The sequence below is a fragment of the Bos grunniens genome, chromosome 2 (genome assembly GCF_055505025.1).
Source record: "Bos grunniens cultivar Pamir isolate PY7600 chromosome 2, Bosgru_T2T1.0, whole genome shotgun sequence".
Taxonomy (NCBI): Eukaryota; Metazoa; Chordata; class Mammalia; order Artiodactyla; family Bovidae; genus Bos; species Bos grunniens.
In genome coordinates, this window is record NC_141166.1 from 86,760,613 (window position 1) to 86,781,329 (window position 20,717).

Consider the following 20,717-nt stretch of genomic DNA (forward strand, 5'->3'; position numbering starts at 1 on the left):
GGAGAAGGATGTGACCGAGGATGAGATGGTTCAATGGCATCATCGACTCAACGTACATTAGTTTGAGCAAACTCTGGGAGACAGTGAAGGACAGGGAAGTTTGATGTGCTGCAGTCCATGCGGTTGCAAAGAGTTGGACATGATTGAGTGACTGAACACCACCACCACACAGTAACTTATGAAAATGACTGCTAATGCGATGGAACATCACAAAAGTCTCTAAGGATTACAACAATGGCATCTTCAGTACTGTAACATAAAAGGTTGTGAAAGCCAGTAAGCCCTAAATAATAAATTCTTGATGGAGAAGTGTCCAGATGTATGTGACTTCAAAGTATTTACGACAGAACCAAATAAGGAAATCATGAAAGATACTGTGTTTATGCCAAAAAGGTGGTGGAGTCGTGGTGAAGAGTTTCAAGATATGCATCTTGAACAAATTCTAGAGCTAACCTTCACTACAATAACACACTAGAGGAATTAACAGATGACTTGATGGATTTGAGTGCTTCTGATTCAGTGCCAAATGATGAAGAAGAAGATGTAGAAGAAGTAGTGCCAGACAGCAAATTGACACTGGATAATCTAGCAGAAGCCTATTATTCAAGGCTGCTTTTCACTTCTTTTATGCCATGAACTCTTCTATGATGAGAGCACTGAAACTAAAGCAAAAGGTAGAAGGAGGATTGGTGCCATAAATAAATACTTTTAGAGAAATGAAGAAGCAAAAATGTCAGATAGAAATTATGATGTACAGTTATAACAAGTGTGCCTGCCTCTGACCCCTCCCTTTATACCTGCTCCACCTCTTCCACTTCTGAGACAGCAAGACCAACCCCTCTTCTTCCTCCTTCTCAGCCAGTTCAATGAGAGGACGAGCAGGATGGACACCTTTAGGATGATTTCCACCTAAATTATTATTTACTAATAATCATCATGCTTAAAGTTAATAAACTTATCTGTTATGTATACGTGTTGTCTGTATGAAAATCTAATAACTACATGAGAGGTTTTTTTGCCACCATTATCATCAACATTGTCCAAGTATTCATTGTGTGCAAGACTTGTACTGAAGTGGCTAGCCTATCCTTACAGACATAAAAAGAGTAATAGTTAATATAAAATTAATAATGTCTTAGTTTTCTTACTGTGTAATACTTTGCTTTCAAAGAATTACGTGATTATGCAGTATACCTCTCTCTGTCTCCTAATTGGAGAAGCTGAGTATCAGACTATCATCACAAGTAGTTTCTAAAAATGTAACAATGTTTCCAATACTGTATTATGAGTACAACTGTAATACTGTATGTCATAAAATTCTTATTATGATTCATTCACTAGTGTACAGGCTAGGGTAGCATGAAGTCATGATATGATTTTACTAGGCTATCATAAAACAATCATATTGCTGCTTCTTTGCTCTCAATAAACTAATCAATAAACTATTTTACCTGTAAATAAATAAAATTTTTTTCACATTATCTTTTAACTTTTGATGTCTAGTGTTAGCAATACGTATAACATCTACAATGTTTGGTATCATGTAAGGAGGGGCCTGGTAGGCGGCAGTCCATGGGGTCGCTAGGAGTCGGATACAACTAAGCGACTTCACTTTCACTTTTCACTTTCATGCATTGGAGAAGGAAATGGAAACCCACTCCAGTGTTCTTTCCTGGAGAATCCCAGGGACAGGGAGCCTGGTGGGCTGCCGTCTATGGGGTCGCACAGAGTTGGACGCGACTGAAGCGACTTAGCAGCAGTAGCAGCAGCAGCAGGGCAATATTGATGTAAATACTAATGTACAGACCATTCACCTTGTAAACAGACAACATAAATTTATGGTATGTATAAATACAATGTAGTACTATAACTTTATTTTCTCTTTATTATGGTTTTATTAATAGCAACAAAGCTAGTGGAGGTGATGGCATTCCAGTTGAGCTATTCCAAATCCTGAAAGATGATGCTGTGAAAGGGCTGCACTCAATATGCCAGCAAATTTGGAAAACTCAGCAGTGGCCACAGGACTGGAAAAGGTCAGTTTTCATTCCAATCCCAAAGAAAGGCAATGCCAAAGAATGCTCAAACTACCGCACAATTGCACTCATCTCACACGCTAGTAAAGTAATGCTCAAAGTTCTCCAAGCCAGGCTTCAGCAATATGTGAACCGTGAACTTCCTGATGTTCAAGCTGGTTTTAGAAAAGGCAGAGGAACCAGAGATCAAATTGCCAACATCCGCTGGATCATGGAAAAAGCAAGAGAGTTCCAGAAAAAATATCTATTTCTGCTTTATTGACTATGCCAAAGCCTTTGACTGTGTGGATCACAATAAACTGTGGAAAATTCTGAAAGAGATGGGAATACCAGAACACCTGATCTGCCTCTTGAGAAATTTGTACGCAGGTCAGGAAGCAACAGTTAGAACTGGACATGGAACAACAGACTGGTTCCAAATAGGAAAAGGAGTTCGTCAAGGCTGTATATTGTCACCCTGTTTATTTAACTTATATGCAGAGTACATCATGAGAAACGCTGGACTAGAAGAAATACAAGCTGAAATCAAGATTGCCGGGAGAAATATCAATAACCTCAGATATGCAGATGACACCACCCTTATGGCAGAAAGTGAAGAGGAATTCAAAAGCCTCTTGATGAAAGTGAAAGTGGAGAGTGAAAAAGTTGGCTTAAAGCTCAACATTCAGAAAACAAAGATCATGGCATCCAGTCCCACCACTTCATGGGAAATAGACGGGGAAACAGTGGAAACAGTGTCAGACTTTATTTTTCTGGGCTCCAAAATCACTACAGATGGTGACTGCAGCCATGAAATTAAAAGATGCTTACTCCTTGGAAGGAAAGTTATGACAAACCTAGATAGCATATTCAAAAGCAGAGACATTACTTTGCCAACAAAGGTTCGTCTAGTCAAGGCTATGGTTTTTCCTGTGGTCATGTATGGATGTGAGAGTTGGACTGTGAAGAAGGCTAAGCGCCGAAAAACTGATGCTTTTGAACTGTGGTGTTGGAGAAGACTCTTGAGAGTCCCTTGGACTGCAAGGAGATCCAACCAGTCCATTCTGAAAGAGATCAGCCCTGGGATTTCTTTGGAAGGAATAATACTAAAGCTGAAACTCCAGTACTTTGGCCACCTCATGCGAAGAGTTGACTCATTGGAAAAGACTCTGATGCTGGGAGGGATTGGGGGCAGGAGGAGAAGGGAACGACAGAGGATGAGATGGCTGGATGGCATCACTGACTTGATGGACGTGAGTCTCAGTGAACTCTAGGAGTTGGTGATGGACAGGGAGGCCTGGCGTGCTGTGATTCATGGGGTCGCAAAGAGTCGGACACTACTGAGCGACTGATCTGATCTGATTATAACAATAGAGTATATAATATACAAAATTTGTGTTAACCCACAGTATATGCTATTGTGTAAGGCTTCCAGTCAACAGTGGGCTATTAGTAGTTATTTTAAGGGAGTCAAGTTATATGTGGATTTTTAACTGTGCAAGAGGTCATCACCCATAACCCCTGCATTATTCAAGGGTCATTTGTACTTTGATTACATCATGCTTTCACACTTTTTAAGACACCAATTTCTTTATTTAAAAAATAAATATCTGGCTTGAATTATGCTTTTATGTCCTTTTTGTGCTAAAAAGTCTATATTCATGCAAACTTTGTACAGTCTTTAAATGCAAGATAGTCACCTGAAAATTGGCATTTACTTCATACACAGCATTGAGAAGATTTCAAAAATCTACCAAAACCGTAATATCAAGAATGGAATAGCAGAGACAACAGACAAAAGAGCTTGATTAATTTTTGGAAGACTTAAAGCAGATGGCATATTACTATAGAATAAAATAGAGATGAGAAAGCTGAACTCCATAAAAGAGAAGACAATATAGCAAAGATGAAAATGTGACAACTGGAAAGAAATGTATTTTCTTGAGAAGCAGTGACCTAATCTTTTAAGGTAGGAGACACTTGAACATGTTTAATTATCATTGACAAGCATCCAACTTCAAGAGTATGCCCAAATAATCAGAAGCAAATTGAAGACCATTTGAGATTAGTGTTAAAGATGTTTGTGGTGACGTTAATATGTTCTGTTATACAAATTTCTCCACTTATGCATAGATTCTCAGAAATGAGTGCAGAGAAAAGAGATAGCAGGTTTCATCCAGGTTTGAATTTTCACTGAAGAAATGTGAAATTGGTTACTGGTGGAATGTTCTTAAAAAGATGGATCGTGAGACCAAAATGGATAAGATACACAGATAAAAAGAAAGAGTGGTGGATTTGAACAAGTAAAGGCTTAATTTTAACTGGAGGTTTTGCATGTGTCATTAAAGAATATAGTTACAGAGCAACTGAAAATACAGCTGAGAAGGTTCCATGACATTTTCAATGACGTATGAAGGGAAAATAGTGAGTTTCAAACAAGCAACAATTTAGAAATGGTGCCTTAGCTTTTCCTTGCTAAAAAACTCATTTGATGTCCTCCAGAACATTACACAAGGAATATCTGGAAGTTATTTTGGTAGTTTCCATGAAAAAAATTGAACTCACACACATATACAAAAGGAAAAGAAATTCCAGACTATTGGTTTGGCCATAGATGTGAAATGTAGCCAATATAAACGAGAACAGGAAGCCAGGGGACTCTCAGTTGAATGATTCCATGAAGAAAGAGAAAACAAAAAAATATGCAGTTAAGAATCTGGACTTTCTGGACTTTCCTCGTGGTCCAGTGGTTGAGAGTCTACCTGCCGATGCAGGGGTCATAGGTTCATACCTTGGTCAGGGAAGATGCCACAGGCCACAGAGCAACTAAGCCCATGTACCACCACTACTGAGCCTGTGCTCTGGAGCCTGTGCTCCACAACCAGAGAAACCCTTACTCTCAGCAACTAGAGAAAGCCCACAAACAGCAGCAAAGACTAAGCACAACCACAAATAAATTAATTAAAAAAAATTTAAGAATCCGGACATTCTTAGTTCAATAATGAGGAGGACAACTTTCTTATCTTAAAAATTACAAAATAATTAAAATTACAGTCAAAAGAGTTGTTCAAGATGAATCAAATATGAATCAGATGGAAATATTATACCATTTTAAAACTTTAACATACTACTTATTTCTTCACTGAATAATATGTAGAGCAATAATAACATGCATAATGCAAGTTTTCAATCTCTACAAACTTAAACAGTAACAAAATAATCTGTATGGTATAAAATTTGACACTGTAAAGTTTTATACTAAAATATGTCTGGGAATAAAGAGAATATAGGGAGAGAGATGAAATTATAGTAGAAAATTTTTTAAAATAGAGGTTTGAATTATGACCTAAAATATAGATATAGTTACTAGAAAATTAAAAATAATAACAGAAAAGCAAACATGAAGTAAAAGAGTAATGAAAATGGGAAGTAACATATTCCACTAATCTTTCATGTAGATAATTGATAACATTTATCAACTAAAATTCAGAGATAAGAGAATATTTAGAATTAGTTTTATAACTGACAGAAGAACTAAAACCAGAAAATACTTAAAGCTTTTAACATTTTGGTCACATGAGAGGAGACAAGCTGTGACAAACAATACTATATTCAATTAATAGCTTTTTAATTCTTAGAGGAAAACAGGCAGAACACTCTTTGACATAAATCACAACAAAATCCTTTTTGACCCACCTCCTAGGGTAATGAAAATAAAAACAAAAATAAATAAATAAATGGGGCCTAATTAAACTTAAACCTTTTACATAGCAAGACTTGTTTACATAAACAAGACTAAAGAATACTGAGAATGGGAGAAAGTATTTGCAAAAGAAGCAACTGACAAGGGATTAATCTCCAAAATATACAAACAGCACATATAGCTCAATATCATAAAACAAAAACACACAACCCAAACAAAAAATGAGCAGAAGACCTAAATAGACATTTTGCCAAAGAAGACATACAATGGCCAACAAATATGTGAAAAGATGCTCAACCTCACTAATAACCAGAGAAATGCAAATCAAACTACAATGATGTATCAACTCACACAAACCAGAATGACCATCATCAAAAAAAGCTACCAACAGGGCTTCCCTAGTGGTTCATTGGTAAAGATTCCGCTGCCAAAGCAGGGGACACAGGTTCAATCCCTGATCGGGAAAGATCCCACATGCCACAGAGCAATGAAGCTCATGTACCACAACTATTGAGCCTGTACCCCAGAGACCAGGAGCTGCAACTGAAGCCCACAGGCCCTAGGGCCCACACTTGGCAATAAGAGAAGCCACTGCAATGAGAAGCCTGCATACTGCAACTAGGGAGTAGCCCATTCTTGCAGAAACTAGAGAAAAACCTGCAGGGTAATGAAGATCCAGTACAACCAAAAACAAAAATAAATGAAATAAATAAATAAATAATTTAAATCTATAAACATTAAATGCTGGAGAAAGTATGGAGAAAGGGGAATCCTCTTACACTGTTGGTGTGAATATAAATTTATTCAGCCACTATGGAGACAGTATGGAGTTTCCTTAAAAAACTAAATAGAAATACCATATGATCCAGCAATCCCAGTCCCAGAGAAAACCATAATTCAAAAAGACATATGCACCCAATCTTCATTGCAGCACTATTTACAAAAAGCAGGACATGGCAGCAACCTAAATGTACATCAACAGAGAAACAGATAAAGGAGATATGGTACACATATATAGTAGAATATTACTCAGCCCTAAAAAGAATGAAATTGTGCCATTTGCAGAGATGCGGATGGACTTAAGAGACTATCATACAGAGTGAAGCAAGTCAGAAAAACAAATATCATAGATTATCATATATGCATATATGTGGAATCGAGAAAAATGGTACAGATGATCTTATTTGCAAAGCAGAAATAGAGGCACAAATGTAGAGAGCAAATATATGGATACTAAGGGGGAAAGCTGTGGGGATGAATTGGGAGATTTAGATTTACATACACTATTGATACTATGCATAAAATAGGCAATTAATAAGAACCCGCATAGTACAGGGAATTCTACTCAGTGCTCTGTGGTGACCTAAATGGGAAGGACATTTAAAACAGAGGGGATATATGCAAACATAGAGCTGTTTCATTTTGCTGTGTAACAGAAACTAACACAACATTGTAAAGCAACTATACTCCAAAAAAAGTTAATTTAGAAAAAGAAAATAGTAGTCATTCCTCCACCAAACTATGCCTTGGACAATGCTTACTCTCTTCTAATGACACTCAATAAAAATTAGTATGTACCACTTTAAAAGTTAATATCATTTTTTGTCTTTGTGGATTTGTTTATAATCTATTTGTATATATTTTAGTATAATGATGACATAATCTTTATTTCCTGGTTCCTTAAAATATTTTGATTCTATTTTACATTTATTAAAAGACATTTTCTGTGAGACATTCCCATGAAGACCATCTAAAAGTCAGAGGCAGGAAGGCAGGAAATGGAATGACTGAGTAATTTCTCAATGGTTTAAGTTATGCTAAAGCTCCACATTCTCTCAAAATTGTCCATTTTACTTCAGATACAATTCAAGGTGTAAAACTATGTTCCATAAATCTATAAGGTACTGTGTAGTAATAGCTTTTGAGATTGTGCTCTATAGTAGGCTCATTCAGAAAATTACAATTAACTTTTATGCTGGAAATTTCCAAATTCCATCTTTAGGAATATATATGCATATATACGTGTGTGTGTGTGTGTGTGTGTGTGTGTGTGTGTGGAGGGGGAGAGGGAAGAGAATGGGAGAGAGAATGATTTTAAGAAATTGGTTCATGCCATTGTAGACTAGAAGTCAAAAATCGATGGAGACCAGTTGATGCTGCTTGAATTATTGGAGGTCTGGAGGCAGAATTCTTTCTTACTCAGGGGATTTCAGTTTAACACCTTCAACTGATTGGAAAAGGCCCACCCACATTAAGGAGAGTGATCTGCTTTACAATGTACACTGATAAATTGATAATCCCAGCTACAAAATGTCTTCACAGTGACATCTAAAATAATTGCTTGACCAACTGGGTACCATGGACTAGGCAAGTTGACACATAAAGTTAACCATCACAATGGCAGCTATATATGGCCTACTTTAATTTTCAAATTACCATTTAAAATGTATGCTGAGTCACTTAAATTATGTCTGACTCTTTGTGATTCCATGAACTGTAGCCCACCAGGCTCCTCTGTTCATGGAATTCTGAACAATACTGGAGTGGGTTGACATGTCCTTCTCCAGGGGATCTTCCTGACCCAGTAATCAAACCCTCATCTCTTAGGTCTCCTGCATTGGCAGGCGGGTTCTTTACAACTAGCATCACCTGGGAAGCCCATTTAAAATATCCAGCATAAAAGTCAAAAGCTCAAAGATAACTGAATCATTGCAAATAGGATATTTAATTTTAACAACTACCAGAGACAGTACTAAAATACAACAAACATTCAAGTTACATAAGACTTGCTCTTGGATCTCCAAGAAATTTATTTTTCTCCATCTCCCAAAATTGTATTAGCTGGCTTCTAAAGTATTCTGGATAAATCTGTAAGGGTTGTTTCAATATGAACAAACTGAACAAATGAAAATTTGTTCCACTTTTTATTTCTTATGAATCACTTTTATAAGATTCCCATTTTTGATTTCTCAATCTCTATTTCTAATCTGTGTGAAAAATTACCATAAAAACATGTCCTCAGATCAAGTCTATCTTTTGACTTCATCTCTTCTCATATAATGCCACCTTAAAATGTATGAAAGGCTGAGGAGGCTTTACAAATGGCTATGAAAAGAAGAGAAGGAAAAGGCAGAGGAGAAAAGGAAAGAGATAATCATCTGAATGCAGAGTTCCAAAGAATAGCAGGGAGAGATAAGAAAGCCTTCCTCAGGATCAATGCAAAGAAATAGAGGAAAAACAATAGAATGGGAAAGACTAGAGAGCTCTTCAAGAAAATTAGAGATACCAAGGGAACTTTTCATACAAGGATGGGCACAATAAAGGACAGAAATGGTATGGATCTAACTGAAGCAGAAAATATTAAGAAGAGGTGGCAAAAGAAGAAATATACAAAAAGATCTTCATGACCCACATAATCACGATGGTGTGATCATCAACCAAGACCCAGACATTCTGGAATGTGAAGTCAAGAAGGCCTTAGGAAGCATCACTGCAAACAAAGGTAGTAGAGGTGATGGAATTCCAGTTGAGCTATTTCCAGTCCTAAAAGATGGGGCTGTGAAAGTGCTACACTTAAAATGCCAGCAAATTTGGAAAACTCAGCAGTGGCCACAGGGCTGGAAAAGGTCAGTTTTCATTCCAATCCCAAAGAAAGGTAATGTCAAAGAATGCTCAAACTACCACACAATTGCACTCATCTCACACGCTAGCAATGTAATGCTCAAAATTCTCCAAGTGAGGCTTCAACAGTACATGAACCACGAACTTCTAGTTCAAGCTCGACTTAGAAAAGGCTGAGGAACCAGAGATCAAATTGCCAACATCTGCTGGATCATGGAAAAAGCAAGAGAGTTCCAGAAAAACATCTACTTCTGCTTTATTGACTATGCCAAAGTCTTCAACTGTGTGGATCACCACAAACTTGGAAAATTCTTCAAGAGATGGGGATACCAGACCACCTGACTTGCCTCCTGAGAAAACTGTATACAGGTCAAGAAGCAACAGTAGAACTGGACACGGAACAACAGACTGGTTTCAAGTTGGGGAAGGAGTACGTCTAGGCTGTATATTGTCATCCTGCTTATTTAACTTATATGCAGAGTACATCATGAGAAGCGCTGGACTGGAAGAAGCACAAGCTGGAATCAAGATTGCTGGGAGAAATATCAATAACCTCAGTTACACAGATGACACCACCCTTATGGCAGAAAGTGAAGAAGAACTAAAGAGCCTCTTGATGAAAGTGAAAAAGGAGACTGAAAAAGTTGGCTTAAAGCTCAACATTCAGAAAATGAAGATCATGGCATCCGGTCCCATCACTTCATGGCAAATTGATGGGGAAAGAGTGAAAACAGTGACAGACTTTATTTTGGGGGCTCCAAAGTCACTGTGAATGGTGGCTGCAGCCATGAAATTAAAAGATGCTAGCTCCTTGGTAGAGAAGTTATGACCAACCTAGACAGCAAATTAAAAAGCAGAGACATTACTTTGCCAACAGAGGTCTGTCTATTCAAAGCTATGGTTTTTTCAGTAGTCATGTATGGATGTGAGTGTTGGACTATAAACAAAGCTGATTGACAAAGAATTGATGCTTTTGAACTGTGGTTTTGGAGACGACTCTTGAAAGTCCCTTGGACAGCAAGGAGATCCAACCAGTCCATCCCAAAGGAAATCAGTCCTGAATATTCATTGGAAAGACTGATGCTGAAGCTGAAACTCTAGTACTTTGGCCATCTGATGCAAAGGACTGACTCCTTTGAAAAGTCAAATGATGCTAGGAAAGATTGAAGGTGGGAGGAAAAGGGGATGACAGAGGATGAGATGATTGGATGGCATCACCAATTCAATGGACATGAGTTTGAGTAAATTCCGGGAGTTGGAGATGGACAAGGAAGCCTGGAGTGCTGACGACCACAGGGTCACAAAGAATCAGACATGACTGAGCAATTGAACTGAACTGAAAATGTATGTACTTAAACCAAAATATTTCTAATATAGCTTTACTAACACATTGTTCTAACATACATTGTACAAATAAATTTTCGCTATGAAAATTTTACTTATTAATGTGAAATGAGCAAAACTGTTCCAGTAATAAGTGACCTTTGTTTTCTGTTCATTTTATAGTAAGATCAGCAAAAAATTCCCACTTACCTGCTAGCTTTGTTTTATGTTCTAACACTGAAGCAGTGTTTCATTAAAGACTCTGAATTATTTACTTTTCTTCATTGTTGATTTCTTTGTACACTTAAATGGCTGCCATGTTCATATTCTGGCTCAAGGGAATATGAGTTTTAGCAGAGTTAACTGAAGAAGAATATATGTCCATGTAGCCAATGCATGCACATTCTTTTTGTGTATATTTATATATGTATGAATGAAACACATGCTCAATTATACTTATAATTTACTTAACTACTTTTTCCAGCCTGTATCAGAAGATACATGTAATCTATCTGTGTGCACACATTTGTGAAAAAGTCCACATTCATTGTTCCAATGATACCAGAAAATATGAAATGAGTATGTAAATCTGTGTGAAGAGAAAAGGTGTAACATCAGTTTCCTAATATAGGTATGATATAACTTGTGAGATAAAATTATTCAGTGATACATTTATAAAGGGTGGAAGTTTATACACAAAATGAATGAAAGCATTCATTTGAAGGCCGAAGATTTAGAATAAAATTTGCATGATCATATATGGAGTTAGTGGTAGAACTGAAATTACAGGTATGTTTTCTTGGAGGTTAGTTTAGACCTACATCCTCGTTCTACTGAGACTCAATTTTCATATTATACTTCATACTTGGTAGATTCCTTGTATAAAGAGATTTAGAATAATTCTGAAAGAACTTGGGGAACAAAACAAAGTTTCCCTAAGAAGAGACAGGTTTTTGGTTTTAAAAATAAGAAGCAGAACTCTAGCTACAAAAGTGTTCAGGAAATATAGTTTTCAAATTTCTAAGTCTATGTGGTATAGAAAGGCATCTTAGAAAGTGTATGGAATAGAATGTGTCAATAATTGCTACGTCTAATCTTTTAGTTGCTCAAATTCCATGCACATCCCTCTACTTAAACATCAAAAGAGAAACAGTACAAATAACTGGTTTTACCCAATATGCATAATTATCTAATTATGAAAACACACTTAACCTTTTATCAGTAGAAGAAGAGGCCCATAATACCCAAAACACATAAAATTTTATCCATCTCTATGTGAGATTCAGTATTCTTCTATACATCCTACATTATTATTTTGTATTATAATATGCAGATAATTTTAGGAAAAGACACTATCAACTAGATGAGCTCTGATTAAAAAAAAAACAAATTGGCAAGATATATGAGACATTATTAATAGAAACTGGTGATAATACTTGAGGCATAACTAACAGAAAACATCTAAGTGGACAGATTAAAACAAATCATTTGTTTATGTAGTGTGTTCCACCGTATCACAAAAACAACACTACATTTTCTGACTTACAAAACAATAATACTATCTATTGTACTGAGCAATAGTCAGCTCTTTTTTAAGAGACATGAAGTTTGTAGTTCTACAGCCAAAAACTTAGTCTACAGTCAGAAATTCATTAAAAGGCTGTAAGTGATATGACTGGTTAACAAATATAACTTATATGGATTTCAAGTTCTGGATAAAACTTTCAGGAGTGATTTAATAATTACAATTTTCAAGTAGACAAAGGGCTGTCATGAAGAACATGGTGACCAGGTGTTTTGTGAAAATATATTATAGGACATGGATTTTTTATAAATACGTAACACAATTAAAGATGTTTAAACAATTTCCTGATTGTTTAAACAATGAGTTGAGCTTCATCAGTTATATGAAGAAATTAGTAATGGTGATATGTGTTATATTTTGACTTCAGTGAAGAGAGATGATTCTTCTGAGCTCTTCAAAAATGGAAGAGAAACTTGGTGAGGTGGTATAAACATGATTTGCTGCAGAGTGGTATGACAGATACCTGCTCATAGCCCTTTTGACTTCAGGATTGTGCCATACTTTAATAACATTATGTCTCAAGTAATGCTTTTCAAAGATCTCAAATGGAAATTGAACTTAGTATGAATTCAGGCAAGGTATTAAAGTTTCTAAGTCTCAGGTTTTTCATCTATAAAATGAAGAGACTGAGCTAGACTAGAATTCTCAAAATGTGTCCTGTTTCTCACCAGACTGAGGCATGCCACACAGCCAAATAAGCAAAGTTCTCAGATCCTCTCCCTTACTTTCACAGGCTGATACTTGCTGCTGGAAAAACTGATGTCTGAATTTCGCTTGAGCAAAGACCGCCATGTTCCATTCTAGAAGCAGTCAAGTACAGTGAAATGAGTCCTGACTTCAATTACAGTCACGAGTTCAAATGTGCTTTCAATGGCCTGAAACGGGGAGAGACTGAACCTCTCTAAATCTTGGTGTCCTTGCCTAAAGATATTCATGATAGTGTCTCTTGATGGCAAAATGATGTGCAAACAGAATCTCTTTATTTCCAGCTTTACACTCTATGATGCATCTTTTTTGCTTTTCTATCTGAAAAATTGCTAACATTTTTCTCAAATGTGCCAAGAAGATGTAGTTTTAGTCAATTTTTTAGTCTACTGAGAAGAAATTTAAAAAAATGAAAAGAAAAAAGGAATGTAACCCATTCAATGATTACAAGACTTGGAAAAATTATTTTAGTTGGTGTAAGAGTATATACCCAAAAATGTTAGAACATCTTTAAACACACTGAAGTATTTTGAGGCCATCTTAAATACAATGCAAAGAAAACCTTTGAATTAGCTATTGCAAACATTTATTCAATTGCAATGCAGTTATTATATGTATTACATTACTATTTTATATCTGTGTTTATGCATATATATGTACACATATGTATGCTTCCTTATTATCTTTTACTTTATTTCCCTAATTATTGCTAACTTGCTTAAAATCCTAGACCTCAGCTTTTAAATACCTGAAACAAAAAATAAGTAGACAGAGAAAAATGTATGTTATTGGCAAAAGTGGAAACCCTAGAAGATCTCTGCTCATGCATTCTCTGTGTTATGTTTCTATCTCAAATCAGCTCTTAATCACTAATTTTGTTTCACTAGAAAGTTATTCTGCAGCCTACTGAAGACTGAGTGAGCCCAGAGCAGTGAATGCATCCTCAAACATGAACTGACACTGCAGCGATTTCAAAGTTCTGATCACTCCAAGCATTTTATAGAAAACAAAACCATTCTGAATAACTCCAAAGGATCATCATAAAAAACAGAGTCCAATGGGTTTTTTTCTTTGTTTGTTTCCATGGGGATAGATATTTAACAGAAAATTATGGAGGGCTGAATGAGACAGAATTCCTCTCAAATGTCTCAGTTTACAGGAAGCATAATGGAACCCAGGGTCCTTAGGACAATATACATTGAAATATTTGAGTATCTGTTGACTTGGAATTGAACTATGGTTTTATCTCCCCTATAGGCCACTTCACTTTTGCAGATTGCTGGACTAGGTTTTTTTGTGAATATGTAATAAATATTCTATTTTTTAGTTTTATTTTTGAAGACTGAGTGTAGACAGATTTCATTAAAAATATATGACATAAGACAATTTTAACAGAATAATCTCATTTCTATGTGTTTCCTACCTGGATTTTGACAAGGAAAACTGATGTGAAAGTATTTGCAAATTCTTGCTGACAGTTCAGCTAAGTCATTTCCATGGGAAACAGTACGGAGATTCCTCAAAAAATTAAAAATAGAACTACCAAAGTATCCACCTATTGCCACTTCTAGGTATTTATCTGAAGAATATGAACACTTAGCATGTATGCATGTATGAACACACTAACTCAAAAATATATATGCACCCATATGTTCACTGCAGCATTAACAATAACCAAGACATGGAAACAACTTTAATGTCTGATGATGGATGAATGAATAAATATATATATATACACACACACACATACAAAATGGAATACTACAAAGCCAAAAAAATAAAATAAAAAGGGACATCTTGCCATTTGCAACAACATAAATGGACCTTAAGGGTATTATACTAAGTGAAATGTTAGGTAGAGAAAGACTAATACCATGTGATTTCACTTATATGTGGAACTTAAAAAAATTACATAAATAAACAAAAACAAAATCACAGATATAGAGAACAGATTAGTTCTAACCAGAAAGGAAGGGAGTTAGGGGTTTGGGTGAAGGGGGTCAGTTGTTTGGGTGATGGAAGATAAACTTATAGTGGTGATAACTTTGAAGTATAAACAAATATCAAAATATGTTATAAACTTGAAGCTTGTATAATATTATTATCTAATTTAGCCTCTTTTTTTTAAAAAGGTCACCTTCCTACAACCACGTCAAATTTACTAAACCATGTATTCCTCCTTTCAGCACTGGAAAGCTCAGAACTGGGTATATGTTAAGTGCTTAAAAACATAATTGCTGAGAATATAAGTAATTATTTTGTCAAAACTTTATTTTTCCTTGTAAAGCATTTGAAGCTGATTTTACTGTATAAAAAATATACAGTATATTATATATATATATAAAAACATCAAAAAAGTAATTTGAAATAGAAAAAAGGAGAGAAACCATGCATAAAGTTGTTTGTTTAAAAAAGTAGTGCACTTTTTATTATTTGACTGTCAGGATTTTTTTCACATGCCTATTTCCAGCATTGAAGCAATATTTTGTATTTCTAGTTTCTCATGTTGTGATATAAGAATAATGATTTCTATTATTATCATTTAAATTAATGTATATTAGTTCATTTTTATTATGCTATTGGTGATTACAAGGTTTTCTATTTCACCATTTCAAAGAATATTGCAGTGTATAGGTGTGTCCTTAGTTTTTCCCATTTTTACTGGTTTCCCATTTGATATATTTACAGAAGTGGAATAATTAGGTTAAAATTCTATAAGTTTAATTATATAATTACTGAATTATTTCAAAAATATTACATGATTCATCAGCAAAGTATGGAAGTTCCAATTTCATAGCAACTTCACAAATATCAGAAATAATAAACTTTTCTAACGTAGTTTTTAAAATCTTTTTTCAAAATTTATTTTTAATTGGAGGATAATTGCTTTACAATATTGTGTTGGTTTCTGCCATACATGGACATGAATTAACTGTAGGCATACATACATGCCCTCCCTCTTGAACCTCCCTTCTACCTCCCATCCTAATCCGTCCCTCTAGGCTGTCACAGAGCACCAGTTTGAGCTCCCTGGATCATATAGTAAATTTCCATGGCAACCTATTTTACATATGATAATGTATATGTTTCCATATACATTCTACTCTCAATCTGTTGCACCCTCTCCTCTAACTGTATTGTCTATGTCTGCATCTCCATTGCTGCTCTACAAAGAGGTTCATCGGTACTTACTTTATAGATTCCATATATATGTGTTAATATATGATATTTTTTTCTCTTTCTGATTTACTTCACTCTATATAATAGTCTTTAGGTTCATAGAACTGACTCAAATGTGTCCTTTTTTATGCCCACATAATATTCCATCATGCACATGTACCATAGATTCTTTATCTATTCATCTATTGATGGACATTTAAGTTGATTTCAGGTCCTGGTTATTGTAAATAGTGCTAAAATGAACATTGGGATGTGTGTGTCTTTTTGAATTAGAGTTATGTCTGTATGTAAGCCCAGGAGTAGGGTTTCTACCTCATACAGTAATTCTATTTTCAGTTTTCTAAAATTAAAAAAAAAGTACTTTGTTATTTTAACTGCATTTCTAAGATTACTATAGAAGTGGAAATTTTGTTGTTATGAGTTATACTTTATGATAATTCCTATGAGTGAGTAATGTGTACATTAGAAAACAGTAAAAATTAATGGTTCATGGTAAGAGTTTGGCATGTATTACCTCATTTAATTTTTAAACAACCCTATAAGATTAGCATTTTTAAAAACTCATTTTAATAAATAGATATGGACACTTAGGGAGGTAAAGTCACATAGTTCATAAGTATTGTACCTAAAGTAATTCAAAATTATCCAGTTGTCTAGAGTGAAGACATGCAAATTAAATGAGACTTCTTAAATCCTGGTGGAGTCCTAGAGGTCTGCCAGCTTGACTTGTATTGTTGTTGTTGTATTTGGCTTGTTAGTTGTGTTGATTTAAAATCCCTGAACACTATACAATCATTTCTTGAAACTGATATGTCACTTGATATTTTAAAGAGACCATAATACAAAATTCTCTTTATTTTTATAAGCAATACTAGAATAATCTATAGTGAAGAAAAATGGGATGGTTGAAGGTCAAAATCAACATAATTATAAGTTTTTAGCTGAGAAACAAGCTGGTAAGTGATTGGCTCAAATTTGAGTAAGTAGCAGAGCTGTGACATTTTGTTACCTTACATTTCCTTGTACTGTCTTACTATTAATTTTTATTTGCATGGAAATGTTTGCTTTGAGGATGGTAAACATAATGCCAGAGTCCTTTCTTTATAGTAGGAATTAAATCTTATAATCTCTTTCAAGCAAGGTTTAAAATTCCTACTATTCTAAAGCCTCACCTGTACATTAAATCCTCATGCAAAGACAGAATGTGAGAGTATAGTACATGTGTCCAAGAATACAATTAACCCCATCCCTATTTGTATTAAAAGATTTTATTATTTTGCAGACAAAGATTGTTTGAGGCATACTATGCTCATCTTGAATTATTCATGAACTATCATTATTTATTCATTAGTTCCTGAGAAATCTTGCTCAGTCCAAGTACCTATACTCTTTTGTTTCATATTTGAAGTGTGTTAGGATAATAGCTTTATATGAGATGTACAGTATTAAAAGGCAGCTTCTAACCATTTAACTAGCACAGACATTTAGAGACAGAACAACTCATTGGTAAAGAATATGTAAGAAAATTAAGATATGGGGTGAAAGTCAGAAACAAAGTCAAATCATTTTTCAATAATAAGCAATTGTTCAAATGCTTGTGTCTCACGAGTAGTAGTACTTATTCAGAATCTAAAATCTGAGTCTCTGGAACGACTCAAGAACTGAAAGAACTCAAAACACTACTTTAAGACAATGAGACTATTCAAAAGCCTTAGCTTAGGACATATCTAAATTCTTTCAAATAATGCTTTATCAACCTGTTGATTTGAGAGTAGCAAATCAGGAGTTTTATGAATGGATGATATACCTAGAAGTGGTCTATGTGAATGATGAATTGCGTGGTGAGAAGGAAGAGGATAAAAACATGAAAAACAAGGTGGGAGGGGGCTCATAAAGGTGTTTATAAATTAGAAGATACCCTTGATTAAGGGAATAAGGAAGGACTTAATGATTCACACAAAACTAAGCAAATGAGATTACAGAAGGAATAACCATATCACATATTTTCCAAACTAGCTCCTCTAGGACAAAACACCGGAGAAGGCAATGGCACCCCATTCCACCACTCTTGCCTGGGAAATCCCATGGACGGAGGAGCCTGGTGGGCTGCAGTCCATGAGGTCGCTAAGAGTCGGACACGACTGAGCGACTTCACTTTCACTTTTCACTTTCATGCATTGGAGAAGGAAATGGCAACCCACTCCAGTGTTCTTGCCTGGAGAATCCCAGGGACAGAGGAGCCTGGTGGGCTTCCGTCTGTGGAGTTGCACAGAGTCGGACACGACTGATGTGACTTAGCAGCAACAGCAGGAGGACAAAACACATAAACTAAGACTGTACTGAAGACAGGAGGAGAAGGGGATGACAGAGGATGAGATGGCTGGATGGCATCACCAACTTGATGGACATGAATTTGAGCAGGCTCCAGGAGTTCATGTTGGACAGGGAAGCCTGGCGTGCTGCAGTCCATAGGGTTGCAGAGTCGAACATGACTGAGAGACTGAACTGAACTGAAGACTGTAATGAGTAATTCAGGGAATGCCATTATCCTAAATGAGAGGACACAAATGAATACTTATAAAGAAGGGTATTATCTATTTATCATGATCTTTTGTGATACTGAGAAATAATGCTAAATAGAGTACATTTAAAGTAAAAAAGTCTGAGAAAGGATATATGTGAAATGACTGAAGAAACTAAAAACATACAGCTTAGCAACTTACCACAAGACTAATTTTTAAGTACTTGTAGGCATATCACATTTTCTATGACTAAGACTTACTTTACCTAGCTGCACAGAATAGAACTAGAACCAAAATATGAGTAATGAAGTGAAGTGGCTCAGTTGTGTCTGACTCTTTGCGACCCCATGGACTGTAGCCTACCAGGCTCCTCCATCCAGGGGATTTTTCCAGGCAATAGTACTGGAGTGGGTTGCCATTTCTTTCTCTAGGGGATCTTCCCGACCCAGGGATTGAACCCGGGTCTCTCGCACTGTAGACAGACGCTTTACTGTCTGAGCCACCAGGGTAAGCACCACTTACTGCTGCTGCTGCTAAGTCACTTCAGTCGTGTCCAACTCTGTGCGACCCATAGACAGCAGCCCACCAGGCTTCCCTGTCCCTGGGATTCTCCAGGCAAGAATACTGGAGTGGGTTGCAATTTCCTTCTCCAATGCATGTAAGTAAAAAGTGAAAGTGAAGTCGCTCAGTCGTGTCTGACTCTTAGCGACCCCACGGACTGCAGCCTAACAGGCTCCTCCATCCATGGATTTTCCAGGCAAGAGTACTGGAGTGGGGGTACCATTGCCTTCTCTGAGGGAAGTATTATGGGTATAAAAAAGAGTTTATGAAATGGTGTCATGTTTTAGAGAGTTTGGTTTACCTACATTGGGATCACATCTGTTAATTATTTTGAGGATCTTGTTGTTCAAGTCACTAATTTATGTCTGACTTTTTGTGACCCCATTAATTGCAGCACACATTTCTTTACTTCACTATACTTCACTATATCCCGGAGTGTGATATCCTCCCTGTCCTTTGCTATCTCCTGGAGTGTGTTCAAACTCATGTCCATTGAGTTGGTGATGCAATCCAACCATTTCATCCTCTGTCATGCCCTTCTCCTCCTGCCCTCAATCTTTCTGAGGATCTGGGTCTTTTCCAACAAACCAGTTCTTTGCATCAGGTGGTCAAAATATTGGAACTTCAGCTTCAGCATCAATTTTTCCCAATAAATATTCAGGACTGATTTCCTTTAGGACTGACTGGTTTAATCTCCTTGCTGTCTAAGGAACTCTCAAGAGTCTTCTCTATCACCACAGTTAAAAGCATCAACTCTTTGGTGCTCAGCCTTCTTTATGGTCTGACCCACACATTAATACATGACTAATGGGAAAACCATAGCTTTGACTAGATGGACTTACGTTGGCAAAGAGATGTCTCTGCTTTTTAAGCATAGCTGTTCTTCCAAGGAACAAGCATCTTTTACTTTCATGGCTACACTGTCCTCAATGATTTTGAAGTCCAAGAAAATAAAATCCGTCACTGACTTCACTTTTTCCCCCTCTATTTGCCATGAAGGAATGGGACCGGATGCCATGATCTTTGCTTTCTGAATGTTGAGTTTTAAGCCAACTTTTCATTCTCCTCCTTCACCTTCATCAAGAGGCTCTTCAGTTTCTCTTTGCTTTCTGCCATTAGAATCGTATCATCTGCATATCTGAGTTTATTGATATTTCTCTGGCAATCTTGATTCCAGCTTATGCTTTATCCAGCCTGGCGTTTCACATGATGTACTTTCCATATAAGTTAGATAAGTAGGGTGACAATATATAGCCTTGATGTACTCCTTTCCCAATTTGGAACCAGTCCATTGTTTCATGTCCAGTTGTGGCTGTTGCTGTGTGTCCTGCATAGTGGTTTCTCAGGATACAGGTCAGGTGGTCTGGTATTCCCATCTCTTCAAGAATTTTCCACAGTTTGTTGTGATCCACAGTCAAAGTTTTTAGTGTAATCAATGAAGCAGTAGTAGATGTTTTTCTGGAATTCTCTTAGTTTTTCTATGACCCAACAGATATTGGCAA

At 36.1% G+C, this 20,717-nt stretch overlaps 1 long non-coding RNA gene across 7 annotated transcripts in view; it reads right to left on the minus strand.

The window, feature by feature from the left end:
- Positions 1–20,717, minus strand: part of LOC147378299 (uncharacterized) — a 677,507-nt gene that overhangs the window by 37,633 nt on the left and 619,157 nt on the right. For 2 of the 7 annotated variants that reach the window (XR_015145807.1, XR_015145819.1), the window contains one exon: positions 17,291–18,681. The exons of the other annotated variants lie outside the window; for them this stretch is intronic. This is a non-coding gene — a long non-coding RNA (uncharacterized LOC147378299). Of the gene's footprint in view, positions 1–17,290; positions 18,682–20,717 lie in introns of those variants that run through there. 7 annotated transcript variants of the gene reach the window in all.